This window comes from Nerophis lumbriciformis, linkage group LG28, assembly GCF_033978685.3.
Source record: "Nerophis lumbriciformis linkage group LG28, RoL_Nlum_v2.1, whole genome shotgun sequence".
Taxonomy (NCBI): Eukaryota; Metazoa; Chordata; class Actinopteri; order Syngnathiformes; family Syngnathidae; genus Nerophis; species Nerophis lumbriciformis.
The window spans coordinates 924,707-949,935 of NC_084575.2; the positions used below are offsets into that span (position 1 = coordinate 924,707).

At 38.8% G+C, this 25,229-nt stretch overlaps 2 protein-coding genes across 2 annotated transcripts in view; one reads left to right on the forward strand and one right to left on the reverse strand.

The window, feature by feature from the left end:
- Positions 1–25,229, reverse strand: part of LOC133570631 (uncharacterized) — a 682,377-nt gene that overhangs the window by 604,505 nt on the left and 52,643 nt on the right. The window lies entirely within an intron of this gene.
- LOC140680203 (uncharacterized) overlaps positions 19,711–25,229 on the forward strand; it is a 34,849-nt gene continuing 29,330 nt past the window's right edge. Inside the window, exon 1 of the mRNA XM_072916648.1 lies at positions 19,711–19,878. The gene's annotated coding sequence lies outside the window, so the exon portion shown is untranslated. The remainder of the gene's footprint in view (positions 19,879–25,229) is intronic.

Here is a 25,229-nt window from a genome sequence, read left to right on the forward strand (position 1 = left end):
CTTTGGTCGGAATGACCAGGCCATCGATTAGTTACAACTTGGTCACTTTATTTATAATTTCCAAAGGACACAGCCGGATATCCACCTGCGCATGCTAGCGCTACCTCTCCTAACTTGCCCACTCAGTTACTCGTCACACACCCCACATACTGCCATTCTTAAAGGAGCACACACACACATATGCTACTCTCACAACAGCTGCTTTAAAACACGCCTCTCCAAAGTATTAGCACCTTTGCTTCAAACTGAGGTCAACATTCAGATCTACACAAGGAGTTATAAAGAGTGACAGGTTATAATGGCATTGTTACACCTGACCTGCTGTTCGGTCCGGTGCAGACTGCTCTCATACGAAACTTATCTCAACTGCATTATGCCAGATATTTGAAGTAACACACAAATTAATAGCATTTATTAAAAAGTGATTCCGTTAGCAGGGCTCGGATTTAACCTCGGCAACCGTGGCAAAAGCCGCGACTTCCCTTGTGACTTGCCGTAATGCCCTAGAAAATTGACCAACATTGACGACAAGAACATGCCGTGACCGCCCTTGACTTTTTACTTGTTAATGGACGAGGGATGTAACGGTAAACGGTATAATGATAATTTGCGATACATTTCCAGACGGTTAGTAGTACGTCATTTTTTTTAATTACAGCAAAATCGCTATTTATTCATGCATTTTAGGGCAACACAAAGTCAGGTGCATGCGCACTAGCGTTGTTTGGCTTGGCGGAAAAGCTAAACGGACTTTGCTACGGAGATTTGCCCTCGGAGTAAACGGAACCAAGCGCTTGGGTTAACGTAAATTTCCCTCGCTTCCCGCCATGCGTTTAAGAGCGCACTGCTGTGTTTAGATGGAGACAGGTGTGGACAATATTGGAGACACTTGTCCTCACACTAAAAGTATACAGCGAAGTAGAAAACAATTTGATGTGGCTTTTATTTTCTCAATACATTGTCCATCAGCTGCTGTGACTGAGAGTTAATGAGGTGAGGAAACATGCAGCAGGTGATGTGTCGTGGACGTTGTCACAACTTGTTTATAAAGCCTTTAGTTTGTTTACTGGGATGGTCATTCCTCCTTTATTTAACTGCAAACTGTATCAGTGTTCAATTTACATCAATATTAGCTAAAATGTTTTGTCATCTCATCGAATTGAACGCTGGCTGTGAAGATTGTGTATTCAATGTGAGAGGTGTCACTAGTCTTCATTTTTGTTGGCCAAACTGTTGCACTGAACTACAAGGAGGCGTTGTTGGAGAAGAACAAAGCTTGTTTATTAGACTTCATCTTCATTAGCCAAACTGCTTTGACTTTTATATTAATATCAAAAATTAAACGCAGTATTTTTTTTTTACTTTTCTTGTTTTTTTCATGTCACAAAAGCAGTTTATACATATATATATATATATATATATATATATATATATATATATATATATATACACCGTATTTTCCGCACTATAAGGCGCACCTAAAAACCACAAATTTTCTCAAAAGCTGACAGTGCGCCTTATAACCCGGTGCGCTTTATATATGGATAAATATTAAGATTAATTTTCATAAAGTTTCGGTCTCGCAACTTCGGTAAACAGCCGCCATCTTTTTTCCCGGTAGAACAGGAAGCGCTTCTTCTTCTACGCAAGCAACCGCCAAGGTAAGCACCCGCCCCCATAGAACAGGAAGCGCTTCTTCTTCTACTGTAAGCAACCACCCGCCCGCGTAGAAGAAGAAAAAGCGCGCGGATATTACCGTACGTTTCATTTCCTTTGTGTGTTTACATCTGTAAAGACCACAAAATGGCTCCTACTAAGCGACAGGTATCCGGTTCATGAAAAGACGCAATCTCTCCATCCGCACACGGATTACTATTTCACAGCAACTGATATTCCTGTGAACCGCACTGTGGATACAACGGGAGCACGTACGGTGAATATTCGCACCACAGGGAATGAGAAGTCATCCTTCACTGTGGTTCTAGCTTGCCATGCTAATGGCCAGAAACTTCCACCCATGGTGATATTCAAAAGGAAGACCTTGCCAAAAGAGACCTTTCCAGCCGGCGTCATCATAAAAGCTAACTCGAAGGGATGGATGGATGAAGAAAAGATGAGCGAGTGGTTAAGGGAAGTTTAAGTTTACGCGAAGAGGCCGGGTGGCTTTTTTCACGCAGCTCTGTCCATGTTGATATACGACTCCATGCGCGCCCACATCACGCTGGTTTTAATATATTATTAAAGTTTGACTGACCTATCTGACTGTTTTTTTGACATTCCTTTAGCGCAGTTAGATGCGGCTTACAACACGGGGCGGCTTATAGGTGGACAAAGTTTTGAAATATGCCGTTCATTGAAGGCGCGGCTTATAACCCAGGGCGCCTTATGGTGCGGAAAATACGGTATATATATATATATATATATACATATATATATATATATATATATATATATATATATATATATATATATACACACATATATATATACACGTATATATGTATGTATGTATATATATATGTATATATATGTATATATATGTGTATATATATATATATATATATGTATATATATATATATATATATATATATATATATATATATATATATATATATATATACACACACACACACATATATATATATATATATATATATATATATATATATATATATATATATATATATATATATATATATATATATATATATATATATACATATTAGGGCTGCAACCAACAACTAATTTGATAATCGATTAATCTGTCGATTATTACTCCGATTAATCGATTAATAATCGGATAAAAGAGACAAACTACATTTCTATCCTTTCCAGTAATTTATTGAAAAAAAAACAGCATACTAGCACCATACTTATTTTGATAATTGTTTCTCAGCTGTTTGTAAATGTTGCAGTTTATAAATAAAGGTTTATAAAAAAAAAAGAAGTAGCCTCTGCGCATGAGCATAGCATAGATCCAACGAATCGATGACTAAATCAATCACCAACTATTTTTATAATCGATTTTAATCAATTTAATTGATTAGTTGTTGCAGCCCTAATACATATATATATACATATACATATGTACATGTATATATACATATAAATATATATATATACATATATATATATATATATATATATATATATATATATATATATATATATATATATATATATATATATATACATATATATACATATATGTATACAGTAGGGCTGGGCGATATTTCGATTTACTCGATATATTGCTGGTTTGTCTCTGTGCGATATAGAAAATGACTATATGGTGATATTGGAGTATACGTTCTCACACAGTTGCTTTTAGCTGCAGGCATTACACTACAGGCTCTTCTCACTCTTTCTTGTCTCTCCTTCTCACAGAGACATAAAACAAGCACACCTTCTTACATACGTCACATACTGTCACGTGTGCAACGTCATACGCTCTCACGGAGCAGACAGGTAGCGGCATGGTAACGTTAGCTGTGGTGCTAGTGGTAATACGAGAGAAAGAAGGTGCCAATCTGGTAATAAATGAAGGAATAATTCATTCCCAAGACAAACAGCAGGGGGTCCATCGTCTGGCGGTGGTTTGGCTTCAAGCGGGTAGATGGTGAACAGACAACCGTAATATGTCAAGTGTGGGGCGAAAGCGTTACAAAAAGTAGCAGCACTGCTAATGTAGCATCATTTGAAAAGTCACCCGCTAGAGAATGAAGAGTGCTTGAAACTCCGCATGTCAACATCTCCGTTTAGTGCCTCACCCACAAAATGCCCAAGCAACCATTTCCAGATCAACACCGTATGAAACAAATAGTCAACAACAGAAGGAGATAACGTCCGCAGGAACCTACCACATAGTGAAGGACATACACTATTTGATTTCCTATTATGCAGCTCATTTTTATTTGACACTTATTGAAATATCTTGTGTGACATCATGCACAAAAGTGCACTTTATTTGTTTTAAACTATTGTAGTGGCGTTCTGTACAAAAAGTGCACTTTAATTGAGTGTTGTTTTGATATGTCATCTTAGTGACATCATGCACAAAAGTGCACTAATAGCTTGTTTTAAAATGTCTGACAATCTTGCACTTTCTGTTTTGAAATGACATGAATGTTTGTACCACTGCTTAATAACTGTTTAATAAATACACTTTTGCTAAATTGACTTAGTTGTGGTTTCCTTCTCTAAATGAAAGTTTAAAAGTAGCATATATTAATGCAGTATGAAGAAGAATGTTTTAATGTAGACACATAGAATCATCATACTGCTGTGATTATATGCATCAAGTGTTCATTCAAGACTAAGGCAAAATATCCACATATATATGGTGTATCATGACATGGACTAAACATATCCACATATATATAGTGTATCGCGATATGGCCTAAAAATATCGAGATATTAAAAAAAGGCCATATCGCCCAGCCCTAATATACAGTACATAAATACACATATATATATACATATATATGTACATATATATATATATATATATATATATATATATATATATATATATATATATATATATATATATATATATATATATATATATATATATATATAAAAATATGTATATATGTATATATATATACAGGTAAAAGCCAGTAAATTAGAATATTTTGAAAAACTTGATTTATTTCAGTAATTGCATTCAAAAGGTGTAACTTGTACATTATATTTATTCATTGCACACAGACTGATGCATTCAAATGTTTATTTCATTTAATTTTGATGATTTGAAGTGGCAACAAATGAAAATCCAAAATTCCGTGTGTCACAAAATTAGAATATTACTTAAGGCTAATACAAAAAAGGGATTTTTAGAAATGTTGGCCAACTGAAAAGTATGAAAATGAAAAATATGAGCATGTACAATACTCAATACTTGGTTGGAGCTCCTTTTGCCTCAATTACTGCGTTAATGCGGCGTGGCATGGAGTCGATGAGTTTCTGGCACTGCTCAGGTGTTATGAGAGCCCAGGTTGCTCTGATAGTGGCCTTCAACTCTTCTGCGTTTTTGGGTCTGGCATTCTGCATCTTCCTTTTCACAATACCCCACAGATTTTCTATGGGGCTAAGGTCAGGGGAGTTGGCGGGCCAATTTAGAACAGAAATACCATGGTCCGTAAACCAGGCACGGGTAGATTTTGCGCTGTGTGCAGGCGCCAAGTCCTGTTGGAACTTGAAATCTCCATCTCCATAGAGCAGGTCAGCAGCAGGAAGCATGAAGTGCTCTAAAACTTGCTGGTAGACTGCTGCGTTGACCCTGGATCTCAGGAAACAGAGTGGACCGACACCAGCAGATGACATGGCACCCCAAACCATCACTGATGGTGGAAACTTTGCACTAGACTTCAGGCAACGTGGATCCTGTGCCTCTCCTGTCTTCCTCCAGACTCTGGAACCTCGATTTCCAAAGGAAATGCAAAATTTGCATGGTTGGGTGATGGTTTGGGGTGCCATGTCATCTGCTGGTGTCGGTCCACTCTGTTTCCTGAGATCCAGGGTCAACGCAGCCATCTACCAGCAAGTTTTAGAGCACTTCATGCTTCCTGCTGCTGACCTGCTCTATGGAGATGGAGATTTCAAGTTCCAACAGGACTTGGCGCCTGCACACAGCGCAAAATCTACCCGTGCCTGGTTTACGGACCATGGTATTTCTGTTCTAAATTGGCCCGCCAACTCCCCTGACCTTAGCCCCATAGAAAATCTGTGGGGTATTGTGAAAAGGAAGATGCAGAATGCCAGACCCAAAAACGCAGAAGAGTTGAAGGCCACTATCAGAGCAACCTGGGCTCTCATAACACCTGAGCAGTGCCAGAAACTCATCGACTCCATGCCACGCCGCATTAACGCAGTAATTGAGGCAAAAGGAGCTCCAACCAAGTATTGAGTATTGTACATGCTCATATTTTTCATTTTCATACTTTTCAGTTGGCCAACATTTCTAAAAATCCCTTTTTTGTATTAGCCTTAAGTAATATTCTAATTTTGTGACACACGGAATTTTGGATTTTCATTTGTTGCCACTTCAAATCATCAAAATTAAATGAAATAAACATTTGAATGCATCAGTCTGTGTGCAATGAATAAATATAATGTACAAGTTACACCTTTTGAATGCAATTACTGAAATAAATCAAGTTTTTCAAAATATTCTAATTTACTGGCTTTTACCTGTATGTATATATATATATATATATATATATATATATATATATACACACACAGTATATTAGGGCTGCAACAACTAATCGATTAAATCAATTAAAATAGATTACAAAAATAGTTGGCGATTAATTTAGTGATCGATTCGTTGAATCTATGCTATGCGCATGCGCAGAGGCTACTTTTTAATTTTTTTTAAATATTTTATAAACTGCAACATTTACAAACAGCTGAGAAACAATAATCAAAATAAGTATGGTGCCAGTATGCTGTTTTTTCTCAATAAAATACTGGAAAGGATAAAAATGTAGTTTGTCTCTTTTATCCGATTATTGATCGATTAATCGAAGTAATAATCGACAGATTAATTGATTATTAAATTAGTTGTTAGTTGCAGCCCTAATCTATATATATATATATATATATATATATATATATATATATATGAATATATATATATATACCGGTATATATATATTAATTGATTTAATCGATTAGTTGTTGCAGCCCTAATATACTGTGTGTATGTATACATATATATATATGTATATATATATATATATATACATATATACATATTTTTATATATATATATATATATATATATGTATGTACATGTACATGTATATATATATGTGTATTTATGTACTGTATATTAGGGCTGGGCGATACGGCCTTTTTTTAATATCTCGATATTTTTAGGCCATATCGCGATACACTATATATATGTGGATATGTTTAGGCCATGTCACCATACACCATATATATGTGGATATGTTTAGGCCATTTCACGATACACCATATACCGTATTTTCCGCACTATAAGGCGCACCGGATTATTAGCCGCACCTTCTATGAATTACATATTTCATAATTTTGTCCACCAATAAGCCGCCCCGGACTAAAAGCCGCGCCTACGCTGCGCTAAAGTGAATGTCAAAAAAACGCTGCGCTAAAGTGAATGTCAAAAAAACAGTCAGATAGTTCAGTCAAACTTTAATAATATATTGAAAACCAGCGTTCTAACAACTCTGTCCCAAAATGTACGCAAATGTGCAATCACAAACATAGTAAAATTCAAAATGGTGTAGAGCAATAAATAGCAACATAATGTTGCTCGAACGTTAATGTCACAACACACAAAATAAACATAGCGCTCACCTTCTGAAGTTATTCTTCATTCGTAAATCCTTCGAATTCTTCGTCTTCGGTGTCCGAATTGAAAAGTTGCGCAAGCGTGGGATCCAAAAATGGCCGGTTCCGTCTCGTAGAAGTCATCGGGAGTCAGTGTCGCTGTTGTTGTGCAGCAGTTCTGTGAATCCTGCCTTCCGGAAAGCTCGGACCACAGTTGTGACCGAAACTATCTGCCCAGGCATTTACGATCCACTGGCAGATGTTGGCGTATGTCGACCGGCGCTATCTGCCCGTCTTAGTGAAGGTGTGTTCGCCTTCGGAGCTGTGTGAAAAAAGCCACCCGGCCTCTTCGCGTAAACTTCCCTTAACCACTCGCTCATCTTTTCTTCATCCATCCATCCCTTCGAGTTAGCTTTTATGATGACGCCGGCTGGAAAGGTCTCTTTTGGATGGGTGGAAGTTAGCATGGCAAGCTAGAACCACAGTGAAGGATGACTCCTCATTCCCTGTGGTGCGAATATTCACCGTACGTGCTCCCGTTCCACAGTGCAGTTCACAGGAATATCAGTTGCTGTGAAATACGGTAGTAATCCGTGTGCGGATGGAGAGATTGCGTCTTTTTATGATCCGGATCCTTGTCGCGTAGTAGGAGCCATTTTGTGGTCTTTACAGATGTAAACAGGAAATGAAACGTACGGTGATATCCGCGCGTTTTTTCTTCTTCTTCCGGGGGCGGGTGAAGCGCTTCCTGTTCTATGGGGGCGGGTGCTTTCCTTGGCGGTTGCTTGCGTAGAAGAAGAAGCGCTTCCTGTTCTACCGGGAAAAAAGATGGCGGCTGTTTACCGAAGTTGCGAGACCGAAACTTTATGAAAATGAATCGTAATAAAGCGCACCGGGTTATTAGGCGCACTGTCAGCTTTTGAGAAAAATTGTGGTTTTTAGGTGCGCCTTATAGTGCGGAAAATACGGTATATGTGGATATGTTTAGGCCATTTCACGATACACCATATATATGTGGATATGTTTAGGCCAAAAATGTAGTTTGTCTCTTTTATCCGATTATTGATCGATTAATCGAAGTAATAATCGACAGATTAATCGATTATCAAATTAGTTGTTAGTTGCAGCCCTAATATATATATATATATATATATATATATATATATATATATATATATATATATATATATATATATATATATATATATATATATATATATATATATATATATATATATAAATATATATATATATATATATATATATATATATATATATATATATATATATATATATATATATACACACAGTATACTAGGGCTGCAACAACTAATCGATTAAATCAATTAAAATAGATTACAAAAATAGTTGGCGATTAATTTAGTGATCGATTCGTTGAATCTATGCTATGCGCATGTGCAGAGGCTACTTTTTAATTTTTTTTAAATATTTTATAAACTGCAACATTTACAAACAGCTGAGAAACAATAATCAAAATAAGTATGGTGCCAGTATGCTGTTTTTTTCTCAATAAAATACTGGAAAGGATAAAAATGTAGTTTGTCTCTTTTATCCGATTATTGATCGATTAATCGAAGCAATAATCGACAGATTAATCGATTATCAAATTAGTTGTTAGTTGCAGCCCTAATATATATATATATATATATATATATATATATATATATATATATATATATATATATATATATATATATATATATATACATACATATATATATATATATATATATATATATATATATATATATATATATATATATATATATATACATATATATACATATATATATATATACATATATATATATATATTAGGGCTGCAACTAACAACGCTGCAACTATATATATACATATATATATATATATATATATATATATATACATATACATATATATATATATATATTAGGGCTGCAACTAACAACGCTGCAACTATATATATACATATATATATATATATATATATATATATATATATATACATATACATATATATATATATATTAGGGCTGCAACTAACAACGCTGCAACTATATATATACATATATATATATATATATATATATATATATATATATATATATATATACATATACATATATATATATATATTAGGGCTGCAACTAACAACTAATATATATATATATTAAGCCACGTTTCCACTGCTGGATGCTGTGTTCAATCGTGTCGATGATGTTTTAACGTTTAGAGGACCTGCTGTCATGAAATAAATAAAACATATTCCGGTGGTGGTGGTCAATGTCACTACTCCATAGGTACCGGAAGACTACGTCACTTCCTGGACTTACAATTGTTTTTACAAAGGTGCTTTTGAAACGTCACATTCTGTGAGATTTGTGATATTTTATTAATGTTCTGTATAAAAACTATCTTACATAGGAGTAAAAGGGAACAAGAATATAAACATGAACAAAGGGTAGATGTAAAAAATCAGGGAGTATTATGGCCACAATTTCAATGACTTTCACTCTTCTGTCATTGCAATGAATGACGTAAGGGGGCGCCACTGACTCCCATCATGTCATTTATTGTTTAAATGTTGATTTGTTTTTTTAAACAAGCCACGTACTTATTTTTTTACAGAGCCCCTAAAGGGACATGGGGACAACATTTTTTTGTATATGTACAAACCCCGTTTCCATATGAGTTGGGAAATTGTGTTAGATGTAAATATAAACGGAATACAATGATTTGCAAATCATTTTCAACTCATATTCAGTTGAATATGCTACAAAGACAACATATTTGATGTTCAAACTCATAAACATTTTTTTTTTTGCAAATAATAATTAACTTTAGAATTTGATGCCAGCAACACGTGACAAAGAAGTTGGGAAAGGTGGCAATAAATACTGATAAAGTTGAGGGATGCTCATCAAACACTTATTTGGAACATCCCACAGGTGAACAGGCTAATTGGGAACAGGTGGGTGCCATGATTGGGTATAAAAGTAGATTCCATGAAATGCTCAGGCATTCACAAACAAGGATGGGGCGAGGGTCACCACTTTGTCAACAAACGAGTGAGCAAATTGTTGAACAGTTTAAGAAAAACCTTTCTCAAGCAGCTATTACAATGAATTTAGGGATTTCACCATCTACGCTCCGTAATATCATCAAAGGGTTCAGAGAATCTGGAGAAATCACTGCACGTAAGCAGCTAAGCCCGTGACCTTCGATCCCTCAGGCTGTACTGCATCAACAAGCGACATCAGTGTGTAAAGGATATCACCACATGGGCTAGGGAACACTTCAGAAACCCACTGTCAGTAACTACGTTGGTCGCTACATCTGTAAGTGCAAGTTAAAACTCTCCTATGCAAGGCGAAAACCGTTTATCAACAACACCCAGAAACGCAGTCGGCTTCGCTGGGCCTGAGCTCATCTAAGATGGACTGATGCAAAGTGGAAAAGTGTTCTGTGGTCTGACGAGTCCACATTTCAAATTGTTTTTGGAAACTGGACGTCGTGTCCTCCGGACCAAAGAGGAAAAGAACCATCCGGATTGTTATAGGCGCAAAGTGTAAAAACCAGCATGTGTGATGGTATGGGGGTGTATTAGTGCCCAAGACATGGGTAACTTACACATCTGTGAAGGCACCATTAATGCTGAAAGGTACATACAGGTTTTGGAGCAACATATGTTGCCATCCAGGCAATGTAACCATGGACGCCCCTGCTTATTTCAGCAAGATAATGCCAAGCAACGTGTTACATCAACGTGGCTTCATAGTAAAAGAGTGCGGGTACTAGACTGGCCTGCCTGTAGTCCAGACCTGTCTCCCATTGAAAATGTGTGGCGCATTATGAAGCCTAAAATAGCAGAAGGGAGACCCCCGGACTGTTGAACAACTTAAGCTGTACATCAAGCAAGAATGGGAAAGAATTCCACCTGAGAAGCTTCAAAAATGTGTCTCCTCAGTTCCCAAACCTTTACTGAGTGTTGTTAAAAGGAAAGGCCATGTAACACAGTGGTGAACATGCCCTTTCCCAACTACTTTGGCACGTGTTGCAGCCATGAAATTCTAAGTTAATTATTATTTGCAAAAAAATAAATAAATTAATGAATTTGAACATCAAATATGTTGTCTTTGTAGTGCATTCAACTGAATATGGGTTGAAAATGATTTGCAAATCATTGTATTCTGTTTATATTTACATCTAACACAATTTCCCAACTCATATGGAAACGGGGTTTGTATCTGGTGTGCACCAGATAGTTTCTGGTGTGCACCAGATAGCATTGGATGTGTGCGCATGGTTTGAGGTGTATGTGAAAATGGCAGTTCAGGAGTTAATTGGGCTGTATTTCCAACTAGGACTTTCTCCCATGTCCGTTTAGGGGTGTTGTGGCAAAATGTGAATGCCTGCCAAAAATGTATTTCCTTCGCTGAACCTGCATTTTTGTCTTGGTGTGTCCACAGTGGATTAGTAGGTGTGAGACAAACACTTTATCTTCCTGGTTGTTGTATCGCTACGTGTTTGACATTATTTAAGACTTTATGGTGCCTGGAAAAGGACAGTTTGCCTCTTCTGTGGTATTGATGAGATTTAAAGGAGTGTTGTTAGTCCCATGGTGATGTGATAAAACCTCTTTCTTGTTTGGAAGATACACACAATTGTAACTGTTATTTCTTCCTGCACATAATAAATATGTACAACGTGTTTGGATGTATTCATTTATGTAACATTGTCATTAAATGTAATATTGCCTGACAAAAAGTGATTCCACGTAATATTTTGATATTTACACATCGCATATTTACACATGCGTATTTTATTAGAATACCCTTATGAGCATTACATATATATAAATGAAGTGCCTACTGTACTGTTTACTTGTTGAAATATCCTTTACAAAGCTAAAAACTACCCAAATGGCCACTTTGTTGCTACCAAAAATTGATTTCAAGTAACATTTTGATATTGACACAACTCATCTCTGCATATTCTACTAGAATACTCTTATGAGCATTACATATATCAACACCTACTGTAATGTTTACTTGTTGAAATACCCTTTTAGAGCTAAAAACTACCCAAATGGCCACTTTGCTGCTGCCAAAAATGTATTCCAGATAATATTAACAATAATAACAAAATGTCAAAGCATTTCTCTAAAAAACAATATTATACATTCTGAAAATGTAAACAATAGCAAGAATACACCTACAAATTTCAGAAAATTTCACGAGCAAACACTTTGTTTAAAAGGTTTTTACTGTACCAATCTTCATGGTGCTTTTGTTGACCAGAGAGGAGATTCTTTAGAGAAAGGTCAACCAACCAACGAGATTTCTCTATAGAATCTCCTCTCTGGTCAACAAAAGCACCATGAAGATTCTAGCGGGAACTCTCATTCCACCCTTTTTCGATTACGCATGCACCTCCTGGTACCCTAGCACCTCCAAAACCCTCAAATCTAGACTCCAAACATCCCAGAACAAGCTAGTCAGATTACTTCTAGACCTCCACCCCAGATCACACCTCACTCCTACCCACTTCTCCAAAGTGGGCTGGCTCAGGTTGGAGGACAGAGTAAAACTACTTGCACTGAGCCTAGTCTATAAAATCCGCTACACCTCCCTGATACCCAAGTACATGTCAAACTACTTCCTTAACGTAAATGACCGCCATAACCACAACACCAGGGGGAGCTCCACTAACCACGTTAAACCCAGATTCCCATCTAACAAAGGTCTTAACTCATTCTCCTTCTATGCCACATCAATATGGAATGCACTTCCAACAGGTGTAAAAGAAAGGGCATCTTTATCCTCCTTCAAAACCGCACTAAAACAACACCTCCAGGCAACTTCAACCCTAAACTAACACCCTCCCTTCCACATCCCACATCCCCGGATTGTAAATAATCAAATGTAAATAATCAAATGTAGATACAGATATTTATGTCAATAATTCAATGTATATACTCTGATGATTAACTTGTGTGATGACTGTATTACGATGATAGTATATATCTGTATCATGAATCAATTTAAGTGGACCCCGACTTAAACAAGTTGAAAAACTTATTGGGGTGTTACCATTTAGTGGTCAATTGTACGGAATATGTACTGTACTGTGCAATCTACTAATAAAAGTTTCAATCAATCAAACCAAAATTCTAAATAAGTAAAGAAAAATGACTGATAAACACTGGAAAACTGTCACTGAATGTCTTAGTGTGATGTCATTCTGTGACAGACAAATGCTACACAGTTTCCACAAGGTGAGGACATTGATGGTCTGACTCACTGTCTTACGGATGACCTCAACTGCTGCGTAGACGTGACCTGCCCTGCTAAGACTGTTCGGTGCTACCCTGATAACAAACCCTGGGTAACACAGGAGCTTAAAGCTGTCCTCAACAAGAAGAAAGCTGCTTCAGGAGTGGAGACAGGGAGGCAATGAGAGCAGCACAGCAGGAGGAGAGGAAGGCTAAGGACAGCTACAGGAAGAAGCTGCAGCAGAACAACATGAGGGAGGTCTGGGAAGGTGTGAAAACCATCACAGGCCACAAGACAAAGACCAGAGCAGTAGGGGGGACAATAGAGTGACTTGAATAACTTCTTCACCCAGCACGTGTCCTCCTCACCTCCCACTCCTCATTGCAGCCACCCCCTCAACACGCCTCCCCCCCAGCTATGGCTGCACCCCCCTCCTCCTCCTCCTCCTCCACCTCCTCCTCCTCTACGCAGACATTAGTTATCTCTGTGGACCAGGTCAGAGGTCAACTGAAGAAGCTGCATCCTACAAACTAACTGGTGCGCACCAGAGTCTATCTGGTGCACACTGCGTATTATTTAAGTACAGTGTTTTATTTTCCTACACGCAAACACAGTGTTACTGTCCAAACTGTGTGTAATGTTACAGTAACTAAAAATATTAAATATACTTGTTAAATAACGTGTCTACCTTGTTTTTAATGAATAATTAAGGCCTACTATGCTACTGTATTTTAATACTGTTCATGATGGTGGTACTTGGAGATCCAAGTATTTTCTGAGGTGGTACTTGGTGAAAAAAGTTTGACAACTACTGACGTAGTGACATTGTAAACCGCATTGGCAGACACCATTTTGTTATACCCAATACATCGCGCCCCCCCCCCGAGTTAGAAAGTTCCAGAATTGTTCACGTTATACCATCTCATCTCATTGTGCAACATGTGAATGTTTAAAGTGGAACTAAATGTGATCTCTGAAAGGGCTACACATTATTTCCAAAGCAGGGCCCCCATCCACATATACAATACTAGTACATATCTGATGAAAAACAACAATATTTTTGTTATTTTAATTATAAGTGTGCCAAATCACCTATATTTGAACATTATCTAATGGAAATGACTGCTGTCTGATAATCACATTAATAACACAATAACAATCATGTGTCTGACTACACCTATTAATCACAATTAATCTAACACGTCATGTTCATGTTAATAATGAAATATAAAGTTAGTAAACATGTGAGAGTAAGAAGTAAACAAACCTGTTCTGTGTAACACAACTTGAGGTTTCTTGAAAACAGCGTCCAGTAGTTGACGTAGTCTTTTGTTTTCTGCTTTTGTCCGAGAAAGTTCTTCTTTGTACTCTGCTATCGTTCTTTCACACATTTTCACACAATCACAACACTTTACACTCACACTTGATCTTAACTAAGCGATGTGTTGATCAAATCCGCGTCTCTTAGTTAGCAGCTAACAAGCTAAGCTAACTAGCAAGCTAAGCTAACTAGCGCACTAAAACAACTAGCAAGCTAAGCTAACTAGCGCGCTAAAACAATTAGCAAGCTAAGCGGGCCTAATAATGTCCAAAGTTGACTGAGACGAGTGGAGTTTATCCTGACACGGAGGATGAATAAAGTGTAGTTAGTAGCGAGGCTTAGAAGCGTGTGTGGAGTAAAGGAAGACTTTGCAGCAAAGCGCATATCCTCCACGCATGCGTCACTTAGGGGCGGGGCCAAGAGTCATAGTGATGGGCAAGTCATGAACGATTCATTCTAAATGTATGTTTTCATGGTGTCTCCACAAAAAAGCAAGGCAACAAATGATCCATGCATCCATTTATCTACCGCGTGTCCCTTTCGGGTCGCGGGGGGTGCTGGAGCCTACCTCAGCTGCATTCGGGCGGAAGGCGGTGTACACCCGGGACAAGTCGCCACCTCATCGCAGGGCCAACACAGATAGACAGACAAGTATATAAACTGTATTTGACTTTTAATCAGATAAATATAATTCAACAACAACACAATGTGCAGACTATAATTACTGCTTTGCTGGTTTTACTGGTGTAAAATTCTGCATCTGAGAGATCACAACCATTGCAGCCATGCGTCCAAAACATAACATCATCTTGCAGGGACATAAGGACAAGCAAAAGTAAAGTGTCTGTTGTTTTACAATGTAATAATCTATTTAATAAGAAATGCTCAGAGAATACCTTTTTTTTTAGTATTTATTGGAGGCCTCAAAAGACAAAGGCCGTCTGTTTCAGGAGAGTGTCACTTTTTATCTTAGCTCAGGAATGCATGGGGGAAGGGTTGGAGACAAGCGGGAAACTCTTAGTTAGGAAAAGTGTAGCTGCTGACAGAAGCACATTGTATATATGTTATATCATTTCATAGTTGGTTAGAGTAAATAAATACAATGTATAAATATAAGTTCATATTTAGAGCTGGTTACTTGTTTCTCTCGCGAGATCTGACAAGACTGCGCGCGAAGCAAACAGGGCGATGATAAAGCAAGATGGCGTCTGACGGTGAAGACGTTATTGCAGTCGTCACAGTTCAGTGTTCTTAATCTGTGCGTCCATGTACACATATATGTCCTTTATTACACTCTATTAAATAGAGTAACATCGTTAATAACTGTTTGCAGCCGGTTATATTAGTCTGAGCGCACTTCTCGAGCTAGCTTAGCTTGCTAGTTAGCTTAGCTTGTTAGCTGCTAACAAAGAGAGATGAAAACACATCGCTAAGCAGAGATCAAGTGTGAGTGTAAAGTGTTGTGATTGTGTGAAAATGTGCGAAAGAACCATAGCAGAGTACGAGGAGGAACTTTGTCCAACAAAAGAGGAGAAGGAGCGACAACATGAAAAACATCAAGTTGTGTTACACACAACAGGTTTGTTTACTTCTTACTCTCACATCTTTACTAACTTTATATTTATTATTAACACTTTTCTTCAATAGATTGTCTATAGGAAGATGAATTGTCATGTGAGGATGTTCAGACACACAATATTTATGAGAGGTTGATGTTCCTCTCAGTTTGTAACAAAGTGTATCAACATGTTTACACAAAACTCACACAGTCACCGGGGGAATATTCCAGAGAGCAGGTTAAGTGCAAACTCCTGAGTATGTAAAGCTCCAGAGTTTGACCTCCAAAAATAAGAGAGGTAAGACAAAGTCAGAGTCAGTTACCATGGTAACTGACGCTGTAAACCTAGCCTGCTAGCTGGCAGGTTTGACACGTTATTTATGTGTGTAAAAGCTATACTGACCTGTTATTTCCTTCATATTGCTGCAGCCATTAACCTACTACAACACCTGCTACATTAACCTACTACAGGGGTCGGCAACCTTTACCACTCAAAGAGCCATTTTGACCCGTTTCACAAATTAAAGAAAACAATGGGAGCCACAAAACTCTTTTGAAGTTTAAAATGAAATAACACTGCATACAAAGTTTTTTTTTGCTTTGTGCTATGTATAAACCAGGGGTCTCAGACACGCGGTCTGCACCTTCATATGAAAATGTAATGTTAGTGCGGCCCGCGAGTTTTATATGGACGGCGCTTGACAGCGTCATACTTGCCAACCCTCCCGATTTTTCCCGGGAGACTCCCGAAATTCATGGCTACTATTCTCTCCAACGTCCGCTGATTTTCACCCAAGCAACAATAATAAGGGCGTGCCGTGATGGCACTGCCATTAGCGCCCTCTACAACCTGTACATGCAGCGTGACAGCCCAGTTACATGTTGTATGCGGCTTCTGCATTCACACATGAGTGACTACAATGCATACTTGGTCAACAGCCATACAGGTCACACTGAGGGTGGCCGTATAAACAACTTTAACACTGTTACAAATATGCGCCACACTGTGAACCCACACCAAACAAGAATGACAAACACATTTCGGGAGAACATCCGCATTGTAACACAACATAAACACAACAGAACAAATACCCAGAATCCCATGCAGCCCTAACTCTAATTTGTTCTGTTGTGTTTATGTTGTGTTACAGTGCGGATGTTCTCCCGAAATGTGTTTGTCATTCTTGTTTGGTGTGGGTTCACAGTGTGGCGCATATTAGTAACAGTGTTAAAGTTGTTTTATACGGCCACCCTCAGTGTGACCTGTATGGCTGTTGACAAAGTATGCCTTGCAGTCGCTTACGTGTGTAAGCAGAGGCCGCATACAACATGTGACTGGGCCGGCACGCAGATAGTTTGGTGAAAAAGCGGACGCCACGACAGGTTGTAGAGGACGCTAAAGGCAGTGCCATCACGGCACGCCCTCAATGTTGTTGTCCGGGTGAAAATCGGGGAATGTTTGCTCCGGGAGAGGCACTGAAATCCGGAAGTCTCCCGGAAAAATTGGGAGGGTCAGCAAGTATGCAGCTGAGCCGAATCAGAGTGATCAAAGAGCCGCATGCGGCTTTGGAGCCGCGGGTTGCCGACCCCTGACCTACTACAACACCTACTAGGGGGTGATCAAGGGTGATGGGTCAAATGCAGAGAACAATCTGGCCACACCTAGTGTGTGTGTGACAATCATTGGTACTTTAACTTTTTAATGTGGCAGTGATTGTGGAAAAAACAAAGCCTGATCTAAAGATGACATCTTGATCTCATACCATCTCAAACCAATTGGCCTTTTATTATTAAGTGAAATGTCTTAAAGTCGCTTAAATGTGTCTTTAAAGGGGAACATTATCACCAGACCTATGTAAGCGTCAATATATACCTTGATGTTGCAGAAAAAAGACCATATATTTTTTTAACCGATTTCCGAACTCTAAATGGCTGAATTTTGGCGAATTAAACGCCTTTCTGTTATTCGCTCTCGAAGCGATGACGTCACAGCGTGACGTCACATCGGGAAGCAATCCGCCATTTTCTCAAACACATTACAAACACCGAGTCAAATCAGCTCTGTTATTTTCCGTTTTTTCGACTGTTTTCCGTACCTTGGAGACATCATGCCTCATCGGTGTGTTGTCGGAGGGTGTAACAACACGAACAGGGACGGATTCAAGTTGCACCAGTGGCCCAAAGATGCCAAAGTGGCAAGAAATTGGACGTTTGTTCCGCACACTTTACCGACGAAAGCTATGCTACGACAGAGATGGCAAGAATGTGTGGATATCCTGCGACACTCAAAACAGATGCATTTCCAACGATAAAGTCAAAGAAATCTGCCGCCAGACCCCCAGGAAAAGAGAGCGGATGAGGGTATGTCTACAGAATATATTAATTGATGAAAACTGGGCTGTCTGCACTCTCAAAGTGCATGTTGTTGCCAAATGTATTTCATATGCTGTAAACCTAGTTCATAGTTGTTAGTTTCCTTTAATGCCAAACAAACACATACCAATCGTTGGTTAGAAGGCGATCGCCGAATTCGTCCTCGCTTTCTCCCGTGTCGCTGGCTGTCGTGTCGTTTTCGTCGGTTTCGCTTGCATACGGTTCCAAACGATATGGCTCAATAGCTTCAGTTTATTCTTCAATTTCATTTTCGCTACCTGCCTCCACACTACAACCATCCGTTTCAATACATGCGTAATCTGTTGAATCGCTTAAACCGCTGAAATCCGAGTCTGAATCAGAGCTAATGTCGCTATAGCTTGCTGTTCTATCCGCCATGTTTGTTTGTATTGGCATCACTATGTGACGTCACAGGAAAATGGACGGGTGTATATAACGATGGTTAAAATCAGGCACTTTGAAGCTTTTTTTAGGGATATTGCGTGATGGGTAACATTTTGAAAAAAACTTCGAAAAATAAAATAAGCCACTGGGAACTGATTTTTAATGGTTTTAACCCTTCTGAAATTGTGACAATGTTCCTTTTTAACCAAGCAACACTATGGTTTATCCAGATTAATCGAAAACATTTCCAGTAGAACACTTGATTAATAAAATGTTCAATAGCCACAGCCCTATATTTCATGTACGATTTAATATTTAGCATGTAGGAGTTAAAATGTGTTTTGTTTGTGTCCTGCAGACATCCATCAGCTGATTGGACACGAAGAAGAATGTCTCCCTCATCTGCAGGGGGACCGTTTCACTTCAGAGGATCTACAGCCCTCACATTTTAAAGTTGACAAGGAGGATCCACAGCCCCCTTATTTTAAAGAGGAAGTGGAGGGAGAGTGTCCTGTAGGGCAGGAGGAGGATGATGTCAGCAAGTTTCCACTGACTGTTGTCTCTGTGAAGACTGAAGAGCATGAAGACAAAGCACCTGAGTCCTCACAGCTTCATCACAGTCCAAGTAAGCACAACATCCACATATCATCTAATACAATGTTTGTGACACATGTTCATCCGGGGGCCACATTTATGACTAAAGATGGAGATATACTTGCTTTTTAACACGTCCATTTAAAAATGAATGCTCATCAATCATCAACAGTGTAATTGCTGGGGTGTAACCATGTGACCTAGAGGCCGTCCTCCTTACCTCACGTGGTCAAATGAAGGCAAACATTCAATATGGCTACTGTTTATTTACCTTTAGCAGCACATATGTCAGCATATTTCAAAGTTTTAGTGGTGAAGATTAGGGATGTATACCAAGTACCATTTTTTTTTAGTACTGGTTCCTAATTATGTCGTCCATCAGGACCGTGATGAATCTGGACTAACGACACAACTATTTGTATTTTTAATTCCAGCTGACTGACGTAACTATGACACGTTGTCACATTGAGTTCAGCTGCCGCTGCTACACATTAAAATCAGCTTTGAATAATGACAAATAAGGAAGCAACAACATGCAAAAGATTGATGTGTGTGTTATTGACAAGAAGATGACATAACTGCATTTCACCTTGCACTGCACACATAGTTGACTTCTTTAAGACTTCAAATAAACAGCTGTTTTTGTTTGTTTGTTTGTTTTGTTTCTTTATTTAACCAGGTAAAATCCCATTGAAATCAAATATTTATTTTCCAAGGGAGACCTGGCCAAGAGGGCAGCAGCAAGGTTACATTTAAACAGTAAACAACACATAAAACATCATATGTACAACATTAAAACTTGCTGACATAACACATGTGCATACAGACAAGGTAGACTGCAATCCTTTCACAGAAGCTTTAAACTCCTTCAATGTAACGAGGGTTTGAAGTTGAATATTGGATTGTAGGTTATTCCAAGCCTTCGCTGCTGAAAACCTAAATGCTTTCTTGCCCAGTTCAGTTCTTACTTTGGGGACAACAAATTGCAGAACATTCATTGAAAAAAGATTGTGACTTCCTTGTTTCTTTGTTAAAAGACAAGACAGATAAGATGGGGTGATACCCAGAATGGTTTTGTAGATGAACACATACCAATGATTGAGGCGTCAAGCACATAAAAATGTCCAGTTAATTATTGAGTATAGCACACAATGGTGAGTAAGTTAACCATTGAGTATAACACACAATGGTGAGTAAGTTAACCATTGAGTATAACACACAATGGTGAGTAAGTTGGTGATGAATCTCAGTGCCCCGTGGTACACACTATCCAGCTTGTGGAGACAACCAGCAGTAGCATTCATGTACAACACATCTCCATAGTCAATAACAGGTAAAAAGGTTGTTTCCACCAATTTCTGTTTCACAGGAAAAGAAAAGCAAGACTTGTTTCTATAATAAAATCCCAGTAAAAGTTTCAGGTTTTTTTTTACAACATACTGAATGTGCTCCTCAAAACTCAAGTGGTCATCAATTAAAAATCCTAACTATTTAAAAGCAGATACTAACAAAATTTGTTGCCCATTTCTTGTTCAAATGTTCTCACACAGTGCTGCTCTTACAATTTTTGATGTGGTAAAGAACATACACTTTGTTTTCTCTGCATTTAAAAGCAGTTGAAGATAGCAAAGTTGTTCTTGTACTCTGTCAAATGCATGTTGTAGATTTTTAAAGGCCTCAGCAGGAGTGGGTGCTGTGCAGTATATGACAGTATCATCAGCATAGGAATGGAAAGTTGAGTTCGGAATATTCTGTCCAAGATTATTAATTATTAATTAATAATGGGCCCAACACAGAACCTTGAGGGACACCCTTTTTCGCTTGCAGTACGTCCGAGAAGGAACCTTCTATCTGAACAGCCTGAGTTCTGCTTGTGAGGTCATTTGCAAACCATCCAACTGCTTGCTGAGAAAAACCAATAGCTGCAAGACGTTTGATTAAAATGACATGATCAACAGTATCAAATGCTTTTGAAAAGTCAATAAAGAGGGACAGACAGCACTGCCTCTTGTCAAGAGCTTAAGTTAAATCATTTATAAACTTCATAGCAGCAGTAACAGTACTGTGATTTCTGCCAAAACCTGACTGAAAAGGTGACAGAATAAAGTTGGTGTCCAAAAAGTCTTTTTATCTGTTCACTGATAAGGGATTCGAGCACTTTTGCCAGAACAGAGAGTTTAGAGATTGGTCTGTAATTTTTTAGATTACTAGGGTCACCTCCTTTTAATAGGGGGATTACAAGGGCAGATTTCCAATCCAAGGGGATTTCATTTGAAATTCGAGTAAAGTTAAAAATGTGAGTCAGTGGTCCAGCTATAATTTCAGCTGCCAACTTTAAAAAGAGCGGCTCCAACTTATCTGAGCCAGCTGTCTTTCTAGGTTTAAGTTGTTATAGAGCCCTCATGACCTCTGTTGTGGTAAAGGGTGTAAAGTTAAAAACCTGGGTATTTTCAACGGTTCTTTCCGGAGTTAGCGGAACTTCAGTAAAGTTGTCAGAATAATAGAGAAAACCAGAGTTAATAAAATGATTATTATAATGACTACCCATTTCTCTTCTGTCACTTACTCTGACACCATCAACAAGTATACTAGGTGGGAGATTGACTGAATTACAGCAGGCGGACAAAGATTTGATGATTTTCCAAAACTTCTTTGGGTGTTTGAGGTTTTCAGTTGTTGTGGAGAAATAAAATTCTGATTTGACTTTCCGAAGGAGAGAGGTAAATTGATTTCTGAAATGTCTAAAATTCAACCAATCTGCTTCTAACCCTGACTTGCGTGCCCTGGCCCAAGCAGCATTACGCTCATGCAATACATTTGACAGGTCCGATGTAAACCACTGATTGTCACGTCCTTTAACCCTACATTTTCTAAATGGGGCATGTTTGTTCACTATACTCAAGAAGTTTTTGTGAAAATATTTCCAAGCCAGTTCAACATTATCAAAAAGAGCAATTCTATCACAATTAAAAAGATGCAAGTCATGTAAAAAAGCTTGCGTCTCAAATAATTTCATATTATATTTTTCAAGAAGACGAGGCTTTCTTTTAGGAATCCTTGTGTCTCGCACTACTGCAATCACACAATGATCACTCACATCATTAGGGAAAACACCAGATGCAACACATTTGAAGGGCATATTTGTTAGAATTAATCAGAATCAGAATCAGAATCAGCTTTATTGTCATTACGCAAGGTAACGAGATTGAGGCCATTCCATACAGTGCGATGTGTGCATGCTAGAAAAAATGAATATATACATGAAAAAACAAACAAACAAAAAAACAGGGTGGTTGGTGGAATGGGTTATTGCACCGAAGAGAAGGCAGAGAAGTCAATGAGTGTAGCTTTTTGAGGGCATTTAGGATTAGGTCTTGTAGCTGAGTTAATTAATTGTGTTAAATTTAGAGATTCACACTGTGCTTTCAAAGAGTCAGACACAGATGTGAGCCAGTCCCAGTTCAAATCACTATTTCCATGTATTTCAGTTGAGACAGAAGTTTCACAAGAGTAGATAGGGAATTACTAGGGGCAGATAGAGGCCTATAACACCCCACTACCATAATGTGGTGATTTCTAGCTAATTCAATTTCAAGTGCTAACAGTTCAAGTTCTTTACTTACTGCTTCAGAGAGCACTAATTTAACATCAAACCTCTGCTTAATATATATGGCCACTCCACCACCTTTTCTTTGTCGGTCAGTACGATAGACATTATAAATATCTTTATCAAGCACAGATTGTTTAAGCCAAGTTTCAGATAAGACTACAATATCAACATTTGTTGAGTTTATCCAGATCTTTATCATATCCAGTTTATGGAGTAAACTCCGAACATTGATATGAATAATCCCAAGACCAGATCTCGTTTTAAAATCTGCAGGTGTAAAACATTGTGTAGGTGTATCAGGGCCTGGATTAGTCTCAACATTTCCTGAGAGCAATAACAATAATATAACTAAACATTTGCGCTTAAAGTTACCATCTTTTGAGTCGGTCTTTAATCTGTGAAAGTAAGTGCTCACAATAGGGGAGGATGCAGTAATGTTGACGTGATCTCTCAAAACAAGGAAACAAATAAGAATGAATGGACTCTACCATAGTATGCAGCCATTTTGTTTTGTCCAAAGTCACAGAAATCTTCAACTGAGATAAGGCCGAGGTTATTTTGTAGCTGCCACTATGATGAAATGTCAAATTATCAAATATGTCAAACTGTGCATCTTGAAGTAGCATAGCTCGTGAGTGGGGGTGACCAGACCCATTTGGGACACCAGTAAAACCACACAAAAGTATAAAACACAATATAATAATTTGTGACATAGTGAGAGGAGAAGTTCCACTTGTTTCACCACTTTTGAAGATGTTAGCAGACAGGGCTAAAGACTAGCAACCAAGGCCGACGGGTGGAAGCCCGTAGACAAAGCCAATGGCTGGAGGCAAACAGCAGGTCGATGGAAGGCTAGTAGGCAGGTCGATGGTGGAAGCCTAGCAGGCAGGTCGATGGTGGAAGGCTAGCAGGCAGGCCGATGGTGAAAGGCTAGCAGGCAGGTCGATGATGGAAGGCTAGCAGGCAGGCCGATGGGGGAAGGCTGGTAGGCAGGTTGATGGTGGAAGGCTAGGAGGCAGGTCGATGGTGGAAGGCTAGCAGGCAGGTCGATGTTGGAAGGCTAGCAGGCAGGCCGATGGGGGAAGGCTGGTAGGCAGGTTGATGGTGGAAGGCTAGCAGGCAGGTCAATGGTGGAAGACTAGGAGGCAGGTCGATGATGGAAGGCTAGCAGGCAGGCCGATGGGGGAAGGCTGGTAGGCAGGTTGATGGTGGAAGGCTAGCAGGCAGGTCAATGGTGGTAGGCTAGGAGGCAGGTCGATGGTCGAAGACTAGCAGGCAGGCCGATGGTGGAAGGCTAGCAGGCAGGTCGATGATGGAAGGCTAGCAGGCAGGCCGATGGGGGAAGGCTGGTAGGCAGGTTGATGGTGGAAGGCTAGCAGGCAGGTCGATGGTGGAAGGCTAGTAGGCAGGTCAATGGTGGAAGGCTAGTGGCGCGGTTGGTAGAGTGGCCGTGCCTGAGGGTTCCAGGTTCAATCCCCACCTTTTACCAACCTAGTCACGTCTGTTGTGTCCTTGAGCAGGACACTTCACCCTTGCTCCTGATGGGTCGTGGTAAGCGCCTTGCATGGCAGATCCCGCCATCAGTGTGTGAATGAGACAGTATGAGTTTGCTAAGTACAAAAATGAGTCGAAATTTTTTAATGAAAGAAACTGCTGTTCTAAATGTGTCCTCTAGATGTCGCAATAGCAATTCTTTGTATCTTTGTAGATGATGCTACATATGTAAAACACAACTAAAACACATGATGTTAGCGCACCAGTCGGGGAAAATG